The sequence below is a fragment of the Bos indicus genome, chromosome 6 (genome assembly GCF_029378745.1).
Source record: "Bos indicus isolate NIAB-ARS_2022 breed Sahiwal x Tharparkar chromosome 6, NIAB-ARS_B.indTharparkar_mat_pri_1.0, whole genome shotgun sequence".
NCBI classification, from domain to species: domain Eukaryota; kingdom Metazoa; phylum Chordata; class Mammalia; order Artiodactyla; family Bovidae; genus Bos; species Bos indicus.
Window position 1 is genome coordinate 112,814,246 of NC_091765.1, and position 22,018 is coordinate 112,836,263.

Below are 22,018 nucleotides of genomic sequence, written 5' to 3' on the forward strand. Positions count from 1 at the left end.
GAGCCGCCAGGGGTTCCCACATGTGCATATCTCTATTCTTTTTCAGAATCTTTTTCCATATAGGTTATTACAGAGTACTGAGCAGAGTTCCACATGTTGTCCAGTAGGTCCTCATTGAGTATCTGTTATACATATATGAATATATTTGTGTGTCTATGTTAATCCCAACCTCCTTATCCCTCCCCCACCACTAAGGGACCAGCTATGACTCATCTTATTCTATCACAGCGTTAAGCCTGAGAAGTGAAAGAAATGTGCTCATTTGAAGCCTGTAAATCAACTCTTTTGGGAAACCATAAAGAAATTCAAGAAGCAATGTTTGTATACCGTAAGAGTGAACACGTCTAACCCCGGTGCAACACCTCTATTACCCCCCAAATTGAACCATGCTAGTTTGCATATAATTTTGCACGCTGTGTTGAATATGCCCCCAAAGTCCTCTCCACAGACATTCAAGATGCCCTAAAACCTGGTCTGACCTTTGAGTTGGCGGCTTCATCTTACTATAGTCACCCTGGGTCTAACCCACAGAGAGTTTGTTTTTCCCTTCACTTGAAATACTTGCCAACAGCTTACAAAAACAAAGACTTTCATGTAAAATCCAGATTTTCCTCTTCTCTTGAAAAGAAGCTCTGGCACCCCTTGGCGCCATCTCTGCCGGCACGGCAGCATGCAGTAGGACCCGTTAGTACCTGTCCGTCCTCCGTGGTTTCCATCACCACAGTCTTCACCAGCTTGTGTCCCTAATTTCCATTTGCCTGTCTGACTCGTCTAGATATTGGAGTCATCCAATTGCAAGGGCTTCAGTTCCTTCTGCTAAGCTGTGTTTGCTTTAGAAAGCTGGCTTTCTTACCACTCTTTTGTTGTCTCTCTGCCTTTCCTTGTCTATATCTGTGCCTTTTATTTTTTCTTTCTGCCTCTTCATTCCATAAGCATTTAGCTAACATATACATGCAAGATACAGCTGAAATGTGACGGGCAGATAAAATAAACAGACATGAATATTCTCTTAGAGGATGCACTTTGGAACTTCAGTGACTTGGCTTGAATCTTGCATTTAGCTGTGTGATCCTAGTCACTTAACTTCTCTGTGCCTCGGTTTCCTAACCTGTGAAATGGGCTAATAGCAATCCTAGGTTTTTTATGAGAATTAAATAAGTCAATAAAAGTTCAAAATTAAACCATACTAGTTTGCATATAATTTTGCAGGTTGAGTATTGAATCACCCCTAAAAGTTCTCTGAACAGACATTGAGGATGCAATAAATTGACTGGAACAGTGCTTGGCACTTGGTAAGTATTCATAGTTGCTACTGCTATTATTAGAAAAAGTACCAGGGATTACTCAACCTCAGAAATACATGTAAAATGACACTGTGGAGTGTGAAGGACAGGCTCAGATAGGAAGTAGGCATTAACACTAGAGATAAGGCAGAAATAAATCTAAGGCATCTTAAGGTAGGTATCTTCAAACCCTATCAAAGGAAAGCTAAATAATGTACAAAGAGCCTTCAAGGAAGGAGGAATGTATTCAAACTAGTAAAGTTAAAGAAGGCTTCACAGAGAAGTTGGCATCTGTGTTTATCCTTGAAGGATGTATCAGAGAGACAAAGGTGAGAGTCTGCAGAAAGTCATGACAGGCAGAGGGGACACTAAAGAAATGAAGATATTTGACATCAAGAAAAGTCAAGAAACTTTGCAAAAGTAGAAATAGTGAAAATTGTTGATGCCTCTAGAAGGCCTTAGGTACCATTTTAAGAAGTTTGCAGTCTGTTGCATGGATCCTGGGGAGCCAATCAATGACAAGATAAGCCCTTGGTTTGAGCGAGAGGACATACAGATATGAAGAGGGTGGCTGGGACTCAGACAGACCAGAGACTGGAAGGAGGCTCTGGGAGGCTAATTTCAGCCCCAGGAATCCCTAAAACAGTTACTAAGTAACTTCTCTCTGGAACAGAGGAAACAAGACCCCAAGGGGATGCTGAAAACTTCTCTGCTTGCTTTTGGCTATCACCTGAAAATAAGATGATTGATGACTTTCTAGAACTCCTAAAGGCTGACTTCTCATCTGGATCAGTTGTCCTGATTCAGGCATTTAAAATTTATAAGTGGAGTCAGTCTGCAGCTCAGGAGAGCCTTGCTGATGGTTCCAAAGAACTTGGAAATCTGTCTCAACCTCGAAACTTTGGAGACATCTTGAATTTCCTTTTTTAGTGATGTCTACAGTCATTCTCTACCGTTCTCTTGCCTAAACTAAATTCACTAAGTATTTGTCGTGGCCAAGAAGGCTTCCCTGGTAGCTTGGGCTTCCCTGGTGCCTCAGACAGTAAAGAATCTGCCTGCAATACAGGACACCCAGGTTTGATCCCTGGGTTGGGAAGATCCCCTGGAGAAGGGAATGGCAACCCACTCCAGTATTCTTGCCTGGAGAATCCCATGGACAGAGGAGCCTGGTGGGCTACAGTTCATGGGGTCAGGAAGAGTTGGACAGGACTGAGCTGCTAAGCACAGCAGAGCGTAGCGCAAGAAGGCTGTAGCTGCTGAGAACAGCTCAATGGTAAAACCCAGCCCCACAGCATCGACCACCCAGTATTCACTTCGTCATTCCGTAAGTCCATGGAATGACATCCATGACCAATTATCTAAATGTCCTATCCATGGGCCATCACTTTCTATCACTGAATTCTGTTGGTCTGGTCTCTGTCATTATTTGTAATGATGTCTGTATTGGCTATTTCCTTTCCTCTTGCTTGTGTCTGCCATGAAATCATAAATTCCATGAATGCTGCTGATATGTTGGTTTTAGCCACGCATGTGCACTCAGAATTTAGCATGCTGCCTGGCACTTGTGGGTGCTCAGTATATTTTTGTAAAATAAATAGGTAAACACTTATCAGAATGAATTCGATGAGCTATCCTAGCAATTTACATCCCTTAATTCTAGGCCAGTCTGTCCATAATATATAGATAAAAAGCTATTATAGACGGATGTATAAAAGCTATTATTCATTCATTCATTTACTCACTCAGAAAGCATCTAGTGGGCATTTATTACAAGTCAGTTACTATGCTAGGTCCCAGCCAAACAAAAATGGGCAAATTTGATAACTGAAGAAACTCCATTTTCAGAAGCCTCTACCCCCATAAGCTTCTCTGTCATCATCTTAAATTGTCCAAAAGACCTCAGAGCTGCTGTTGAGGCTTCTGTAATCTACTACTGACCCATGCCAGACCGTGTGGTCAAATGTCAAAGACATTGCACTCTGAATTCAGTTTTGTCACTTCCTCATTGTGTGAATTAGATTTCACACAATTATTAAATCTCTGAAGTTAGCTTTCGTTTTCTTTATTTGTAAAGTAGAAATAACAGCACTAATTTCATGGGGCCATTATGGGAATTTAGGAAGAATACTTGCTACTCAGTAACTAACCCTTACACAAGTTTTACGAAGCTTGAGACATTGTTCCATGTGCTTTATGAGTACTAACTAATTCAATCCTTGCAACAAGGATCACTCTTATTTGATAGATGAGAAAGCATAGACATAGAGAGGCTGAGTAACTAGTCCAGGGTAACCCACATGGTGGTGGGTGGGGTGGAACTGAACCCTGGCATTCCGGTCCTCGCTGTTGAGGCTCTCAGCCAATATCGTCCACAGCCTCTTGTCCATCTGCCCCCTAGGTTGTGAACCGTTTGAAAACAGAGAACAGGCCTTTTCTAGTATATAGTAAGGCTTCGCTGGTGGCTCAGACAGTAAAGCATCTGTCTGCAATGCAGAACACCTGGGTTCGATCCCTGGGTCAGGAAGATCCCCTGGAGAAGGAAATGGCAGCCCACTCCAGTGCTCTTGCCTGGAAAATCCCATGGACGGAGGAGCCTGGTGGGCTACATTCCATGGGTTTACAGAGAGTTGGACACAACTGAGTGGCTTCACTTTCACTTTCAGTATATGGCAGCACAGACACGCAACATCCTTTGCCGTGAAAAGAGGAAAACGTAAATGTGAACACGAACGCAGTGCATCATTTGGGACTCTTTGTCATTGTTCAGTCGCTACGTCCTGTCTGACTCTCTGTGACCCCGTGGACTGTACCCTGCCAGGCCTCTGTGTCCATGGAATTTTCCAGGCAAGAATACTAGAGCAGGCTGCCACTGCCTACCCCAAGAGGTCTTCCCAACCCAAGGATCAAATTCGCATCTCTTGCTTCTCCTGCATTGCAGGTGGATTCTTTACCACTGGTGCCACCTGGGTGGCGAGTATTTCACACGTGCCTGAATGACAGCCTGCACTGGTGCAATCTCTATTACACAGACTCTTTTCTAACATACTAGGAATTATTATCCAGAATTATTATTGCCCTCTGTTTTCCCAGACCTTACTTTCAGTGCCACTTCCCTGCCCCCCACAGCATCTGCGCCCCCCTTCACCACCCTATCTGCCAGAACCCCCTTTGCTTCTCTAGATCTCAGCCACAGACCTTGTGCTCCCAACCCATGGGCTTCCCAGAGAGACCGCAGATTGGCTGCCAACACCCTGAAGACAGCAAGGCTGCCCAGTCCCCCAAGGCCTGCCAAGGACAGATTCTACCTGCAACGTGGACCCAGAGAGTCATTCTCGAACAAAGGAACCCCAGAGGCCTGAACTTACTCAGAATTGACTTCTGCGTCCTTCTATTATTGGGACTGACATTTGAAGTGTGAGTACGTTTTTCTTTCATAAAAGCCCTACCCTAATCCAAGATCAAACAGTTTATTTTGGAAAATAACTGTACATAATGGTACATTTTCCAGCCCCGGCCAGGTCTCCCTGTCATTTGCCATCGCCTTTGAAGTGCTTAAGAGCCGAGGTAACTTGGGGTGGCACCTGGGCTCCTGACAGTGACACGGGTGTCTCTGCCGTTTGCTGGGGACGCGTCACTTGCCCCTGCTTTTATCATCACTCTTTTTCTTCTCCCTGTTTCGTTTCCCAAGTGAATTGTCGTCGCCTAGTCTTCTGCCCTTCGTTTCTAAGGGCTGGGGAGGACGTTCTTATGTGAATGGCCTTTAACTCATCCCACTGTTCCCCCAGAGTTGGTATTTGCATTATTTCTCATTTTTCTCTAATGTAACAATCCCTGCATGAATATTCTCATTCTTTCCCCCTCCCCCAGGCCTATGAAGGTATAACTGATCAGTAATAATCATATCTCTTTAAGCAGTGCAATGTGATAATTGGACGTGTGTATACATTGTGAAATTATTCCCACAATCAAGTTAATTAACACATTTGTCACCTCACACCTTTTGGTTGGTGTAATGATTGTAGACCTTTTTGCACACCCACATTTATCCACAACAAAATTCTAAAATAAAATCGTCTTAAGGCAAAGGGTATGGACTTTATAAACCATTAGTGACATGTTAGTAGCTCATTTGGTAAAGAATCCACCTGCAATGTAACAGACCCCGGTTCGATTCCTGGGTCAGGAAGACCTGCTGGAGAAGGGAAGGCTATTCACTCCCGTATTCTTGGGCTTCCCTTGTGGCCAGCTGGTAAAGAATCTGCTGCAATGCGGAAGACCTGGGTTCAATCCCTGGATTGGGAAATCCCCCGGAGAAGGGAAAGGCTGCTCACTGCAGGGTTCTGGCCTGGAGAATCCCATGGACTGTATAGTCCATGGGGTCGCAAAGACTGAGTGACTTTCATTTCACTACCAAATTGCCCTATAAATGAATAGGAGGGATGGAGTGCTACCAGCAGTTTCTAATTTTGACTTACTATGGAGGTGAGCATGATAGATGCTTGTGAAGAAAATTCATACAGGTCTTCAAAGTACAAAGGAAAAAGAGACGTGTACCTGGCTTTCTCTGTTGCTTTCTCTGTTGACCTCTGTTGACCCAGCAGGTCACCTCTGGGTCAGCCCCCCCAGCTGTCACACATCTACTGGATGCTGGTAACAGGGCATCCTCTATACAGGACTGTGGCTGGCAGACAAATCCCTGACTCTTTCACAATCATAAGAATACAGAACAGTGACTATCTGGCATTCATCCTTCAGGCTTGGTTGTAAATGTCACCTCTTTAGAGGGAATTTCTCAACTCCCCAATCTATATTTCAGCTTTTTATTGCTCTCATTAATAAGACTCAGAGGCCCTGAGTGCTCTGCATAGGAACTAGCACCCTCAGAGTACTTTGTACTTAACACATCATGACAAACCAGGTCTGGGTACAATGACTGTGCTCAGTAGCTCGGTCATGTCCAACTCTGTGACCCCATGGACTGTAGTCCACCAGGCTCCTCTGTCCATGGAATTTTCCAGGCAAGAATACTGGACTGTGTTGCCACTTTCTGCTGCAGGGGATCTTCCTGACCCAGAGATCAAAGCCATGTCTCCTGCATTTCCTGCATTGTAGGCAGATTCTTTATCCACTGAGCCAATTGGGAAGCCCAATTGATTATTGGTATGTTGTAAATATTTCAAAGTCTATAGCATATCATGAGAAGTGTTATCATTTACAAACTAATTTCAAAGTGAATTGATCTTGAGAGTCCCTTGGACAGCAAGGAGATCCAATCAGTCAATCCTAAAGGAAATCAGTCCTGAGTATTCATTGAAAGGACTGATGCTGAAGCTGAAACTCGAATACTCTGGCCATCTAATGCAAAGAACTGACTCATTTGAAAAGACCCTGATGCTGGGAAATATTGAAGGCAGGAGGAGAAGGGGATGACAGAGGATGAGATGGTTGGATGGCATCACTGACTCAATGGACATGAGTTTGAGTAGGCTCTGGGAGTTGGTAATGGACAGGAAGGCCTGGCGTGCTGCAGTCCATGGGGTCACAAAGAGTCGGACACAACTGAATGATTGAACTGAGCTGAACTGATAGCATATTGTGAGAGGTGTCATCATTTACAAACTAATTTCAAAGTGAATCCATGTTTTATATACATGATGAACTGTATGCTCAGTTCAGTTGAATAAACCTCTGTTGGCACCACAATGCATCAGGTACTAGTCAAGTATCAAAGACTGGGATGCTTAATTTTATGTCAACTTGACTGGACTAAGGGGTGCACAGATATTTGGTCAAACATTATTCTGGGTGTGTCAGTAAAGGTGTTTCTGGATGAGATTAGCATTTGAATTCAAAGACCGAGTGAATCGGATTGACACTGATCTACGTGTCTGCTTTTGTGCCAATACCACACTGTTTTAACTACTGTAGCTTTGTAGTATAGTCTGAATTTTGGGACCATGATTCCTCGAGCTATCCTAATGACTGCAAATAAAGTCACTGTTGTAGTTGTTGCTAAGTCATGTCAGACTCTTTGTGACCCCATGAGCTGCAGCATGCTATGCTTTCCTCTCCTTCACTATCTCCTGGAGTTTGCTCAAATTTATGTGCACTGAGTCAGTGATGCCATCCAACCATCTTATCCTCTATCGTCCCTTTCTCCTCTTGCCCTCAATCTTCCCCAGCATCAGGGTCTTTTTCAATGAGTCAGTTCTTTGCATCAGGTGGCCGAGGTAGAGGAGCTTCAGCTTCGGCATCAGTCTTTCCAATGAATATTCAGAGTTGGTTTCTTTTAGGATTGACTGGTCTGATCTCCTTGCAGTCCAAGGGACTTTCAAGAGTCTTTTCCAGCACCACAAATTGAAAGCATCAAGTCATTAGGCTTAAATATATTATGACTCTATTTCCAATAACCTAGAGAATAATGATGGTCCATGACATGATCGTTCAAGAGAGATTTGCAACATCACCTTTGGATGCTCCTGTGCATCCGTGCTAAGTTGCTTCAGTCGTGTCCGACTCTTTGTGACCCCGAGGAGTGTAGCTCGCCAGGCTCCTCTGTCCATGGGATTCTCCAGGCTAGAATACTAGAGTGGGTTGCCATGCCCTCCTCCAAGGGATCTTCCTGACCCAGGGATTGAACTTGTGTCTCTTATGTCTCCCATATTGGTAGGCACGTTCTTTCCCACTTGTGCCACCTGGGAAGCCCTGGATGCCCCTAACCACCCACTTAAGTATCTGGGTGACCATGCATATAATACTTTTAAACCTTTTTTTTTTTCAAACTAACAATTAAAGTGAGATTGGTTGGTTGCTTCCAGTGTTACTGGACAAACGGAAGAAAGAAAAAGATGAGCTCAGAGCCTCAGATTCTCCATTCAAGTGCCATGTAAATGACTCAAACCCTTCTATATGTGTCCCAAAGGAGAGGCTTATCTCCTATAGCTGCAGGACTGAGATTGCAGAAAACCAAACCCAAAGTCTCATCCAACCAGCCAATTACAATCTGAAGAGAGGTTCAGCCTTGTAGATGGATTACTGTTAAAGTGAGGACCCCGACTGGGAAGAAATGGAACCCTGAAAGTTGGGATGGGGATGTGTGTGAAGACCTTGAGGATGCTGGGGACTTTGTGCCCCTAAATTCTGATGAATCTTCTTCACTAGTTCAAGAGGTTTCTTCATCCCCAGTGAGGACTGCTTCTCCACCCCTGGCTGAGGGGGTAACCCTGCATGGTCTGGGGAAACAGTAATGACCAGCTCTGAGGCAGTTATGTGAGACAGCCCTGATTCTCCTCAGGACCAACCCCCAACCCTATGGCATGCTTCTAGACCCATAACTAGACTCAAGTCCGCAAGTCCTCAAGGTGAGGCGCAAAACACGACCCATGAAGAAGCACACAAAATGGAAAAGACCTACTTGAGTGTTCTTTCTTCTATTAATTTTTATTGGAGTATAGTTGCTTTACAGTGTTGTGTTAGTTTCAACTGTAAGCAAAGGGAATCAGCTATACATATACCTATTTCCCCTCTTTTTTTGGATTTCCTTCTCATTTAGGTCATCACAGAGCACTGAGTGGAGTTCCCTGTGCTGCTTAGGTTCTCATTAGTTATCTATTTTATACATAGGATCAGTGGTGTGTGTATGTCAGTACCAATCTCCCAATTCATCCCATCCCCCTTTTCCCTCTTGGTGTCTATATGATTGTTCTCTGCATCTGTATCTGTTTCTGTTTTACAAATAGGATCACCTATACCATTTTTCTAGATTCCACATAAATGTTAATACATGATATTTTTCTCTTTCTGACTTACTTCACTCTGTATGACAGTCTCAAGGTCCACCCACATCTCTGCAAATGACACAACTCCATTCCTTTTTTATGGCTGAGTAATATTCCACTATATATATATATATATATATATATATATATATATATGTATATATATATATATATATGTATATATATATACCACATCTTCTTTATCCATTCCTCTATTGATGCACATTTAGCTTGCCTTCATGTCCTGGCTATTGTAAATAGCACTGCTTGAGTTCTCTAACTTATATAGACACAATCTGAGGGATATGAGTGGGAATGGGTATTAAGGGTGTGGACTATTGGTGGAAGAATCATAAAGTTAGATCAGGCCAGGCATTGATATGGGCTCACGGATCTGAGATTCTGTGCTTCGTATTGTAGCTCAGGGAGTTAGAAGGGACTCTAAGAGTTTTGTTGCTTGGTTGGCTGGCTGAAACGTGGACTTGGAAAAGGTGATCAATGGTGGGCAAACTAGAAATGCTGGATCTTCCTGAATTTAATGTAGGTAAAGAGATATGTAGTTTTAGGGACTGGTGTGTTAAAGTGGATTTGTCACTTAAGACCTACCCACTCACCTTGTGAGGGTCCAGAAGACATACATTTCACAATTACTGTGAGAAGTAAAGTTGTTTTGTTTTTTTTGGGGGGGGGGCTCTAGCATCCTGTAAGATCTCTGATCACTTTTCTATTTAGTCTAGCCCTCACAATGTGAACCACAGTCCCTGAATCGGGAAATCTAAATGCACTGAAGGTAACTGGACTCCAGGATCCTATGGCCAAATGGAAACATTCAACTACCAGAGGCGAGATGGGTCTGGTTACCATCATGGGCAGAGGCGTCAAAACACCAATCAGAAGAGTTTAACTCACCCAACCTGTGATGTTGGCTATTGATCACGTGGTTCCTAGCAGTGACGTGGGAAACCTACTAAATTCTTACTTGCCCTGAATAAATAGCAAAGTTCAAGGTGAAATGAACAGAACTTCAATTGAGTCATAAAGATAGAGACTCACAGCCTCTTCATTAATTCCCAGACTTGAGCCAGTTGACAGACCTGGAATCTCTAAGATTGGTCCTTTTGAGGAAGGCTCCCAGTACACTGCCAAAATTTATATTGTTAATCATTCTCCCACCCCTCCCCAAAGGGATCTGTGAGTTTTTATCATGGTAAGTGTGTATTATAGAAGAGGAAATAACCAGACTTTTAGGGGATACTGAACTGAACTAATTACAAGGAACCCAAAACATTACCAAACTCCAGTAGCTAGTGGCTGCTGTTGTTGTTGAGTTGTGTCCGACTCTTTGTGACCCATGCACTGCAGCATGCCAGGCTTCCCTGTCATTTACTGTCATGGATTCTTTTCCAGCTGAGCTACCATGTAAGCCACTGTCTCCCGGAGTTTGCGCAAATTCACGTCCATTGAGTCAGTGATGCAATCTAATCATCTCATCCTCTGTCGTCCTCTTCTCCTTTTGCCTTCCACCTTTCCCAATATGAGTCGGCTTCTCTCATCAAGTGGCCAAAGTATTGGAGCTTCAGCATCAGTCCTTCCAGTGAATATTCAGGGTTGATTTACTTTAGGATTGACTAGTTTAATCTCCTTGCTGTCCAAGGGACTCTCAAGAGTCTTCTTTAGCACCGTAATTCAAAAGCATCAAATCTTTCGTGCTCAGCCTTCTCTGTGGTCCAACTCTCACATCTGTACATGACTACTAGAAAAACCATAGCTTTGACTATACCAGTTAGAGTAGATTCTTATTTAGGTCATGTGATCAATGAAATTTTAGCTCAGGTTCATCTCATGGTGGAGCCATGGGTCCCCAGTCCATACCTCAGTTTTGGAATGCATAATTGAAATAGACTTGCTCAGCTACCAGCAAAATTCCTACATCATTTCCCTGACTTGTGGATGGAGGGCTAGCATAATGGGAAAGACCAAGTGGAAGTCATAGAACAGCCTCTGCCTAGGAAGACAGTAAAAATGAAAGAAATGGTACATTCTTGGAGATTAGAGTCATCATCAAGGACCAGAAAGAAATAAGGATGGGGATTCCAACCACATCCCCATTGCACTTGCTTATTTGGTTGGTGCAGAAGACAGATGGGTCTTGGGGAATAACACTGGCTTATTGTAAGGTTCCCTGGGTGGTGGCTGCAGTTGTAACTGCTGCACTAGATGCTGGGCTTCCCAGGTAGCAGTCGTGGTAAAGAAACCGCCTGCCAATGCAGGAGACGAGAGATTCAGGTTCGATCCCCACATTGGGAAGATCCCTGGAGGAGAGCATGACAACCCACTCCAGTATTCTTGCCTGGAGAATTCTATGGACAGAGGAGCCTGGTGGGCTATGGTCCAAAGGGTTGCAAAGAGTCAGACAGGACTGAGGCGACTGAGCATGCACACACAAACCAGATGTCGTTTCATTGCTGGGGCAAATTAACACATCCCCTGGTACCTTGTTTGAACTATTGATCTGGCAAAAAAATTTTTTTCTATACCTAACAATAAGCATCACCAAAACCAGTTTACTTCCGGTTGGCAAGGCCAGCAAGGCACCTACACTGTTCTACCCTAGAAGTATGTGCACTCTCCAGTCCTGAGCCATGGTTCACAGGGATCGTCCTCACCTTCCCCCACACGATAGTAATCCGGCCCATTATGTTAGTGACATGATGATTCATTCTTGTGAAGCATGGGCAGCAACTTCTCTAAACTTATTGTTAAGATTTCTAGAGATTTCTAGGGTCCCAGTGGGATGGGGCATGTGGAGTTATCTTTTCCAAGGTGAAGACTGAGTTCTTGCATTTGCTACAAAGGAAAAGATACAATGCCAATAGGGCCTTTGGAGGCCACGTGTTCCTCATTTGGGTGTGTTACCGTGGCCAGTGTACCAAGTGACTCCTGAAGCTACTAGTTTTGAGTGAGACCCAGAAGGAAAGAAGGCTCTGCAACAGGTCAGGACTGCCATTCAAGCTGCCCTGCCACTAGGGCCACATGGTCCAGCAGATCCAACGATGCTCGAAGGGTCAGCCGCAGGTAGGGATGTTGTTTGGAGCCTTTGGCAGGACTCTCGAGGTGAATTGCAGCACAAGCCTTTAGGACTGCGGAGCAAAACCTGCCACCTTCTGTGAATAACTACCCTCCTTTTGAGGAGCAGCTCTTGGCCTGCTACTGGGTCTTGTGTGCATGTATGCACAGTCGCGCAGTCGCTCAGTCCAACTTTTTTGTGACCCCATAGGCTGTAACCCACCAGGCTCCTCTGTCCATGGGATTCTCCCAGCTGGAATACTGGAATGGGTTGCCATTTCCTCCTTCAGGGGATCTTCCTGACTCAGGAATCAAAGCTTTGTCTCTGGCATCTCCTGCATTGGCAGGTGAATGGGGCTTCCCTGGTGGCTCAGAGGGTAAAGAAGCCTACAATGCAAGAGATGTGGGTTTGATCCCTGGATCAAGAAGGTCCCTTGGAGTAGGAAAAGGCAGCCCACTCTGGTATTCTTACTTGAAAAATCCCATGGACTGAGGAGCTGTCTAACTCTCAAGCCTGAGAGAAGGACATGTGCAAAGTCACAGAAGAAGGCAGAGGGCAATGAGAAACTTCAAATGCCTAAAGAATGAGCACAGCAAAAGAACACAAGCAAAAAATTAAGGAGGCAAAGGAGACAACATTATTCACATACAGTTTCTGGCATGAAATAACAGAAATGGTATGAAAATGGTATTATTTTAAACCATATACTGCTTTCTGGTTCCATTGATTAAAAAAAAAATACAGGATGTCTTATTGGTGATGGATGATTCAATTCAATGATCCAGGCTATAGTCAGACGCCTACAGTGTTTAGGGGCTTCCCTCATATCCCACTTGGTAAAGAATTCGGGAGCAATGCAGGAGACCCTGGTTTGATTCCTGGGTTGGGAAAATCCACTGGAAAAGGGATAGGCTACCCACTCCAGTATACCTGGGCTTCCCTGGTGTTTCAGCTGGGAAAGAATCCACCTGCAATGCGGGAGACATGGGTTCGATCCCTGGGTTGGGGATATCCCCTGGAGAAGGGAAAGGCTACCCAATCCAGTATTCTGGCCTGGAGAATCCCATGGACTGTCCATGGGGTCACAAAGAGTGGGACACGACTGAGCGACTTTCGCTTTTACTTTTCAGTGTTTAGGGTTGAGCACCGAGGCTCGCAAGATGAATGCCCTCAAGGAACTTACAAGGTTGCTGTGTGATGCACAATGGAATTACTGAATGGTCAGGATAGCATTGGAGGGCACTGGGAGGATGGAGTAATTCATTCCAGTCCCTGGGAACTAGGGAGTCTTCCCATAACAGTGAGCACAACTCTATAGGTCTTTTCATATTGGAAGCATCATATACACTCTTACTCATTTCTTGTACTGAAACTGCAGCTCCCTTTCCCTGGAAGAGTTGCTCAAGAACTGGCCAAGCGTTGCAGAAAGGAATCAAGTGAGATATCACCTGAAAAAGTAGACAAAAATCTCATAGCTGTTTCTCATATTATGCACACGTGCATGTGTGCTAAGTCATTTGGGTCATGTCTGACTCATTGCAACCTTAGGGACTGTAGCCCACCAGGCTCCTCTGTCCATGGGCTGCTCCAGGCAACAATACTGGTGTGGGTCACCATGTCCTCCTCCAGGGGATCTTCCTGACCCAGGGATCAAACCCACGTCTCTTATGTCTCCTGCATTGGCAGGCAGATTCTTTACCACTAGTGCCACCTGGGAAGCCTTATATTACATACACTATATCTAAATAAGACTGAAGGATCCTTTTCAAGTTATTTAATAGTTTTCTAATTATAATTGTAGTAATGGTCATTACAGGATTTTTTTTGTTTTTGTTTAAAGGGTTGTATACTCTTCTCTGTATTATACGGCTTTCGTTTTGAAGTATAGTTGATTTGCTGTGCTATTTTTAGGAATACAGCAAAGCGGTTCAGTTACATGTACATAACAAATACATACGTTCTTTTTCAGATTTTTTCCATTATAGGTCATTACAAGATACTGAATATAGTTCCCTGTACTATATAGTAGGTCCTTGCCATTTATCATCTCACATAGAACATTTTAAATATTAAGAAAATTAGAAGACAATAAAGAGGAAATTGGAAACCAGTAATTCTACCACCCAGAGAAATCATCACTAACACTTTGACATATTTTTTCCTGCTATTGTTTATGCATATGTAGATTATCTTTATATATGACTGAGATAGGGCTTCCCTGGTAGCTCAGCTGGTAAAGAATCCTCCTGCAATGCAGGAGACCTCAGTCTGATTGCTGGGTTGGGAAGATCCCCTGGAGAAGGGCATGGCAACCCACTCCAGTATTCTTGCCTGGAGAATCTCCATGGCCAGAGGAGCCCAGGGACAGACTGAACACTGGTGAGCTACAATCTATGTGGTCTCAAAGAGTCAGATCTGACTGAGCAACTAAGCACGGCAGAGCACAGCACAACTGAGATTATGTATAAAAGTTTGTATCTTTTTCACATATATATGACCATTTTTGTATATCATTAATATTAATGTATTTTCTTATTCACTAATCTTACAATATTCTAGTTTATGAGGTTATCATGATTGATTGAAACATTTTCTTATTACTGGATTTTTAGGAAATTTCCAATCACTTGCTTTTTGAGTAACACTGAGATGAGTATTCATTGTAAATCTTCAACCTTTATATGGTTTCCTTTAGGCTAGGTCCTCTGAGATACAGACACAAGACAGGATTAGAAATGTAGGAGATTTATTAGGGGAAGCGCCTGAGGGAAAATGAGGAGGGAGCTGGCAGGAGGCAGGGAAGAGCTATGCCAACAAGTTCATTGGACCTTGCCTGCGAACGTGCTCAGTAGTATCCAACTTTGTGACCCCATAGACTGTGTAGCCTGGAGGCTCCTCTGTCCATGGGATTTTCCAGGCAAGAGTATGGGTGGTGGTGGTAGTGGTTTCGTCGCTAAGTCGTCTCCGACTCTTGCGGCCCCAAGGATTGTAGCCTGCCAGGCTCCTCTGTCCGTGGGATTCTCCAGGAAAGAATAGGGGAGTGGGTTGCCATTTCCTCCTCTAAGGAATCTTCCCGACCCAGCGATAAATAGCAAGGACCTACTATATAGTACAGGGAACTATATTCAAAGCCATGCCTGCATTGGCCAGTGGATTCTTTACCAGTGAGCCACCTGGTAAGCCCCTCAATGAACCCAACTGAAATCAAAGTTGCCAGCAGAGAAGTCCCCCCATCTCCTTGCAGGAGCATCCTCCGTATGTACCTCTGCTGCTCTCAGCCATTGGCTGGCGCCGCCCACGGCCGGGGGCGGGGCCTGGCTGGGCAGCAATGGTGGATCTAGAGTACCGCTGCTGGGGCTGTCAATCAATTCTGCTCCTGGCATTCAGAGAGCTGAGAGGCTGAGAGGGACCTCGTCATGGCTGCCATGGGAGACAGTCCCATGAGCAGTCTAAAAGTAAACCCACTTTCAAGCTTTCTGCATAATATTAAAAATTATTTTCCTATTTGTTAAACATTCTGCATTATGAATACCAAATATTTTATATATATAAAAAAACCTCCACAACGTCTCTAATTTTAGGACCACGTCTTCCTTCTCAGAGACGCCCTTTATGGTTGGATTCTTGACACCTCTTAGCAAAGTCCTTGCCATCTTCTGACCGTTCTCTCTGCTTCTAGACATTTTGTTAATGTTTCCAGGTTCACATTCTGAAGTACTGCCCGTCAGGACTTCAACTTCTCTCTTTTGGGAGGTGGAGGCGGGGCACACCATTCAACCTGTAATGTTGCGATACTATAGAAAATTTCCCCAGTGAACAGGAAGAAGATAATAACATTAGTTTTAAGTAAAAGCTAAATGTATTCCATTTAAAGTATTGTTTATTCTAAGATTATGTCTCCCTATCCTTTCAGTATTAAAACATTATTTGTTTAGTAAGTGATAGAATAAATAATATAGGACTCTTTTTTTCAGAGGAAAGAAATGAAATGCTGGCCAATTTTACAAACATGTTTGAAATTCTACATATTCAAAAAAGAATTAACTCCAAAATCTGCTGCTTACATGACCTTATTAGGAAAACAAATTGCCTTGGTGTCTAAGAAAAATGTATTCTCTGTGTTTAATTTATACCTGAACATTAACTAATGCCAAAGTAGGAGTTTTAAAGGATTAAAGATAAAACAAATAATTATCTCATTTATTTCTTAGTAATATAATTTTGGAAAAATCTTCCTAAAATTATTATATACAAATTTTTAGTGATAATGATGGGCTTGAGAAATCTTTACTATTTTGGGGAATCATTTTGTAACACGTAGACATAGCTTTTGAAAATTAGGTTCTAAGTTCAAATTATTTCAAGACTTGATTATCATAGTTGTCAGGACTGAAAAATTGCTTTGGAAAAGCACATATCATGCAATATGTATTTGGGAAGATGTTTATGGTTATTGATAACAGATACACAAATTCATATTTTAAATAGCATTCTTGATAATGTCATATTTGGAGTTGGGCAGATGAGCCATCTTATTATTTTTAAACCCTATGTATTTATCTTGATTTGTGGATTCAATAAGGTGACAGTGTAAATTCCATGAAATATTACTAAAGCTAAATTCCTTTAGTATTTTTGGTTAAAATTAGAAAATCACGGAAGGGACCAGCGGTGGAAGATAAACTCAGTGGCAAAGGTGGGATGAGAACAGCTCATTTGCATATTTGCAAAATCTCTCTGCACCATGAGCATTTTAATTGCTGGTGAAAAAAATAGCCATTTTTACAGTGGACCTGGCGCGTGTCATGTTAATCAAGGGATCACAGTCTGCGTTAAGAGTAATAAGACACACTGACATGGTGTACCAAGTGATACGATGTACTGAGAAGGGCATATCACTTCTACGAAGTTCTTGCCAAAAAGTGGAAAACCTTAGACAGATCACGAGAAAATATTAGATAGACTTAAACTGAAGGACAGTCTACCAAATGAGTGATCACTAGTCTTTAAAGCTGAAAAACAAAGACTGGAAACCATTAGAGATTGAAGAAGACTAAGGAGACGTAACAACTAAATTAATAACTGGATTTGGATATATTAAAAAAAAATTCTTTAGTAGTGAAACTGGAAAAATTCAGATTAGGGCTGTAGAATAGGTGATGGTATTTTAACAGTGTAGTTTCCTGGTTTAGATCACTGCAATATGATTCTGTAAGTGTTAATATTAGGTGAAGCTAGGTAGAGCATATATAAGAATTCTCTGCATTATTTTTGCAACTTTTCTCTAACTGTATTTTTTTAATTAAAAAGAATAAATATAATAATAGAATTTGAATCATTACTTTCCAATACCTGGAGGAATTTTTGCCTCATCCATGAAAGAGCTCTTGCTATGTAAAATTCTCAAGCTGTATTTTCTGCTCTAAACTATGCTTCTGTGCACCTATGCTTTTACATCAGCTACTTTTACCATCAGGAGTTCACTCCAACACATTTGACTGCATCCTGGGTGTAAAGGCAACTGATGCTCACAGTTGTTGAACTGAATGCCATCATTACCAACCTACCTCTCCTTCTAGGTGATTGAGTTCAGTTCAGTTCAGTTGCTCAGTCATGTCTGACTCTTTGCATCCCCATGGACTGCAGCATGCCAGCTTCCCTATTCATCACCAACTCCCAGAGCTTACTGAAATTCATGTCTATTGAGTCGGTGATGCCATCCAATCATCTCATCTTCTGTGGTCCCCTTCTCCTCCCACCTTCAATCTTTCCCAGCATCAGTATCGTTTCAAATGAGCAAGTACTTTGCATCAGGTGGCCAAAGTATTGGAGTTTCAGCTTCAGCACCCGTCTTTCCAATGAAAACTCAGGACTGATTTCCTTTAGGATGGACTGGCTGGATCTCCTTGCAGTCCAGGGGACTCTCAAGAGTTTTATCCAACACCACAGTTCAAAAGAATCAATGCTTTGGTGCTCAGTTTTCTTATAGTCCAACTCTCACATCGATATATGACGAACACTTTCACAGCATCACCTTTTAGGATTTAAAACAGCTCAACTGGAATTCCATCACCTCCACTAGCTTTGTTTGTAGTGATGCTTCCTAAGGCCCACTTGACTTTGCATTCCAGGATGTCTGGCTCTAGGTGAGTGATCACACCATCGTGATTATCTGGGTCATGAAGATCTTTTTTGTATAGTTCTTCTGTGTATTCTTGCTACCTCTTCTTAATATCGTCTGCTTCTGTTAGGTCCATATGATTTCTGTCCTTTATTTTGCCCGCTTTTGCATGAAATGTTCCCTTGGTATCTCTAATTTTCTTGAGGAGATCTCCAATCTTTCCCATTCTATTGTCTTCCTCTATTTTTTTGCCCTGATCACTGAGGAAGGCTTTCTTATCTCTCCTTGCTATTCTCAGGATCTCTGCATTCAAATGGGTATATTTTTCCTTTTCTCCTTTGCTTCTGGCTTCTCTTCTTTTCACAGCTATTTGTAAGGCCTCCTCAGACAACCATTTTGCCTTTTTGCATTTCTTTTTTTTGGGGATGGTCTTGATCCCTGCCTCCTGTACAATGTCCTCTGTTCATAGTTCTTCATGCACTCTGTCTATCAGATCTAATTCCTTGAATCTATTTGTCACTTCCACTGTATAAACATAAGGGATTTGATTTAGGTCATCCTGAATGGTCTAGTGGTTTTCCCTACTTTTTTCAATTTAAATCTGAATTTGGCAATAAAGAGTTCATGATCTGAGCCACAGTAAGCTCCCAGTCTTGTTCTTGCTGACTGTATAGAGCTTCTCCATCTTTGGCTGCAAAGAACATAATCAATCTGATTTCAGTGTTGACCATCTGGTGATGTCCATGTGTGGAGTCTTCTCTTGTGTTTTTGGAAGAGGGTGTTTGCTATGACCACTGTGTTCTCTTGGCAAAACTCTATTAGCCTTTGCCCTGCTTAATTTTGGACTCCAAGGCCAAAATACCTGTTATTCCAGGTATTTCTTGACTTTCTACTTTTGCGTTCCAGTCCCCTATAATGAAAAGGACATCTTTTTTGAGGTGTTAGTTCTAGAAGGCCTTGTAGGTCTTCATAGAACCGCTCAACTTCAGCTTCTCCAGCATTACTGGTTGGGGCATAGACTTGGATTACCGTGATATTGAATGGTTTCCCTTGGAAATGAACAGAGATCATTCTGTCATTTCTGAGATTGCATCCAAGTACTGCATTTCAGACTCTTTTGTTGACTATGAATGCTACGCCATTTCTTCTAAGGTCATCTTTCTAAAGGTCATCTGAGTTAAATTCCCCCATTCCAGTCCGTTTTAGTTCATTGATTCCTAAAATGTCAATGTTCACTCTTGCCATCTTCTGTTTGACCACTTCCAATTTGCCTTGATTCATGGACCTAACATTCCAGGTTCCTGTGCAATGTTGCTCTTTACAGCATCGGACCTTGCTTCCATCACCAGTCACATCCACTACTCGTTGTTGCTTTTGCTTTGGCTCTATCTCTTCAATCTTTCTGGAGTTATTTCTCCACTGATCTCCAGAAGCATATTGGGCACCTACCGACCTGGGGAGTTCATCTTTCAGTGTCCTATCTTTTTGCCTTTTCATACTGTTCCTGGGGCTCTCAAGGCAAGAATACTGAAGTGGTTTGCCATTCCCTTCTCCAGTGGACCACATTTTGTCAGAACTCTCCACCATGACTCTTTCATCTTGGGTGGCCCTAGACAGAATGGCTCATAATCGCATTGAGTTAGACAAGGCTGTGGTCCATGTGATCAGATTGGTTAGTTTTCTGTGATTGTGGTTTTCATTCTGTCTGTCTTCTGATGGAGAAGAATATGAGGCTTATGGAAGTTGAACTTCTTCTAAAATGTTCTCTCAGATGTATGGTGAGCCCTAATTAAACTTGCCAAAAACCCATAGACAAAGGACAGGTCCTGTATTCTGACATTTCTTTTGAAGTTGAAGAAATACATTCCAAGATGTCAAATAATTTGCACTCTTTTGAGTAACTGACTCAGGCTTGTCTGTTTCACACTAAAGGAACATTTGCTCTGGCTCTTCTCCTTAGCCACATCCCTAAATTTGGTAGCTATAAAAGTATCGTTCTGCAACATATTCATCATGGTGCCCAAGCTGAGTTGTCTAAATCAGCATCAATGCTAAAGTCTGTGCAGAAGACTGGGCTGACTGTGTTCTTACTCAAGAGTGTTCTTTTTAAGTAGGTCATTGTGATGGTTAATTTTATCTTTCAGCTTGCCTAGGAGACAGTATACCCAGATATATAATTAAACTTTATTCTCTGTGTTTCTGTAAGGCTGTTTTTAATTGAGATTAACGTTTATGTTGGTGGACTTTGAGTAAGGCAGATTGCCCTCTGTGATGACAGAGTGGGCCCTGTCCAATCAGTTGAAGACCTCAATAGAACAAGAGATTGGCCTAGGTGGCTCAGCGGTAAAGAACCCACTTGTCAGTGCAGGAGACATGGGTTCAGTCCCTGGGTGGGGAAAATCTGCTGGAGGAGGACATGGCAACCCACTCCAGTATTCTTGCCTGGAGAACCCCATGGACAGAGGAGCCTGGTGGGCTACAATTCATGGAGCCGCAAAAGAGTTGGACGCATATGAAGTGACTTAGCACACATGTGTGCAAGTGAGAGAGAATTCTCCAGTAGACTTGCTGCCTTTGGACGACATCTGCAACACCATCTCTTTCTGCCTGAGAGGGATCTATATCTATCTCTATCTCTGCGTGTGTACGTGCTTTGTCACTTCAGCTGTGTCTGACTCTTTGCAATCCTAATGACCACAGCCCGCCAGGCTCCTCTGTCCATGGGATTCTCCAGGCAAGAGTAGTGGAATGGATAGCCATGCCCTCCTCCAGGGGATCTTTCCAACCCAAGGATCGAAACTGAACCGCATGTCTCTTAGGTCTCCTACACTGGCAGGCAGGTTCTTTACCACTAGCACCACCTGGGAACCCCATCTCTAACTCTACATCTGTCTATAGCTGTAGATGTCCCACTGGCTCTCTGGAGAACCAGAGTTCTGATAGAGGCTAATAGACTTGTCCTGTGTGTTCTCGTTTGTTTTCTCTTTTTTGTGGTGTGCTGTGTCGTATGTGGGATCTTAGGTCCCCAACCAGGGATCAAACTTGTGCCCCCTGCAGTGGAACCATAGAGTCTTAACCACCGCACCACCAGGGAAGTCCATCCTAAGTGTTCTTTATATAAATGGGTTCCCTGCTTGTTTGCCTCTTGCCCACCACAGTCATTTGGGGGAGAGGCCAGAGGGCAGTATAGTTGGGGTATCTCCAAGTTTATCTATAATTACCTCATGATACTGGTACACATTCCATTGATTAACTTTGAAGCTTCCGCTTTGAAAATGGAAAATACATTTCTACATGCAAGGAAATGGCTGAAATATTGACTAATGTGCTTTAAATGTAGACTCCTCCTGGTCTACTGGTCATTTATTGGCTAAACATCCAGTTAGCACTAGCAACGTTTAACAAAAATAGGAAAGAAACTGTAGGTTGTCACTTACTTTTCCACTCCCAGGATGGGTATGGGTTACTTCTTCTCTCCCGGTCATGGAATAATTTTAATTTTGCCTGTGGTGTATTTACTGCAGCAGTGTATTTCCTAAGACAATTAAGAAATTTTGGCAGCCCTTTTTAGTCCCCCCATAAACGGTAACAGTGTTTTCTTAGAATTCCCCTTTGTGTCAAGCTTCAATAGTCAACGTGGTCAGTGACCCAGATCTCAGATCACATTCCCTTGAGAGGCGTATATTCTTCTGAGCTTAAAATCTTAAAGACATTTTTCTTTCACCATTAAGGTCCTCTTACCAAATTCTTTGTTTCAGCTTCTGCTACA

General features: G+C 42.9%; 1 long non-coding RNA gene across 1 annotated transcript in view; it reads left to right on the plus strand.

The window, feature by feature from the left end:
* The window catches only part of LOC109560691 (uncharacterized), a 30,151-nt gene that overhangs the window by 7,516 nt on the left and 617 nt on the right, over positions 1 to 22,018 (plus strand). The window contains exon 3 of the long non-coding RNA XR_002180973.2: positions 4,464 to 4,697. This is a non-coding gene — a long non-coding RNA (uncharacterized lncRNA). The remainder of the gene's footprint in view (positions 1 to 4,463; positions 4,698 to 22,018) is intronic.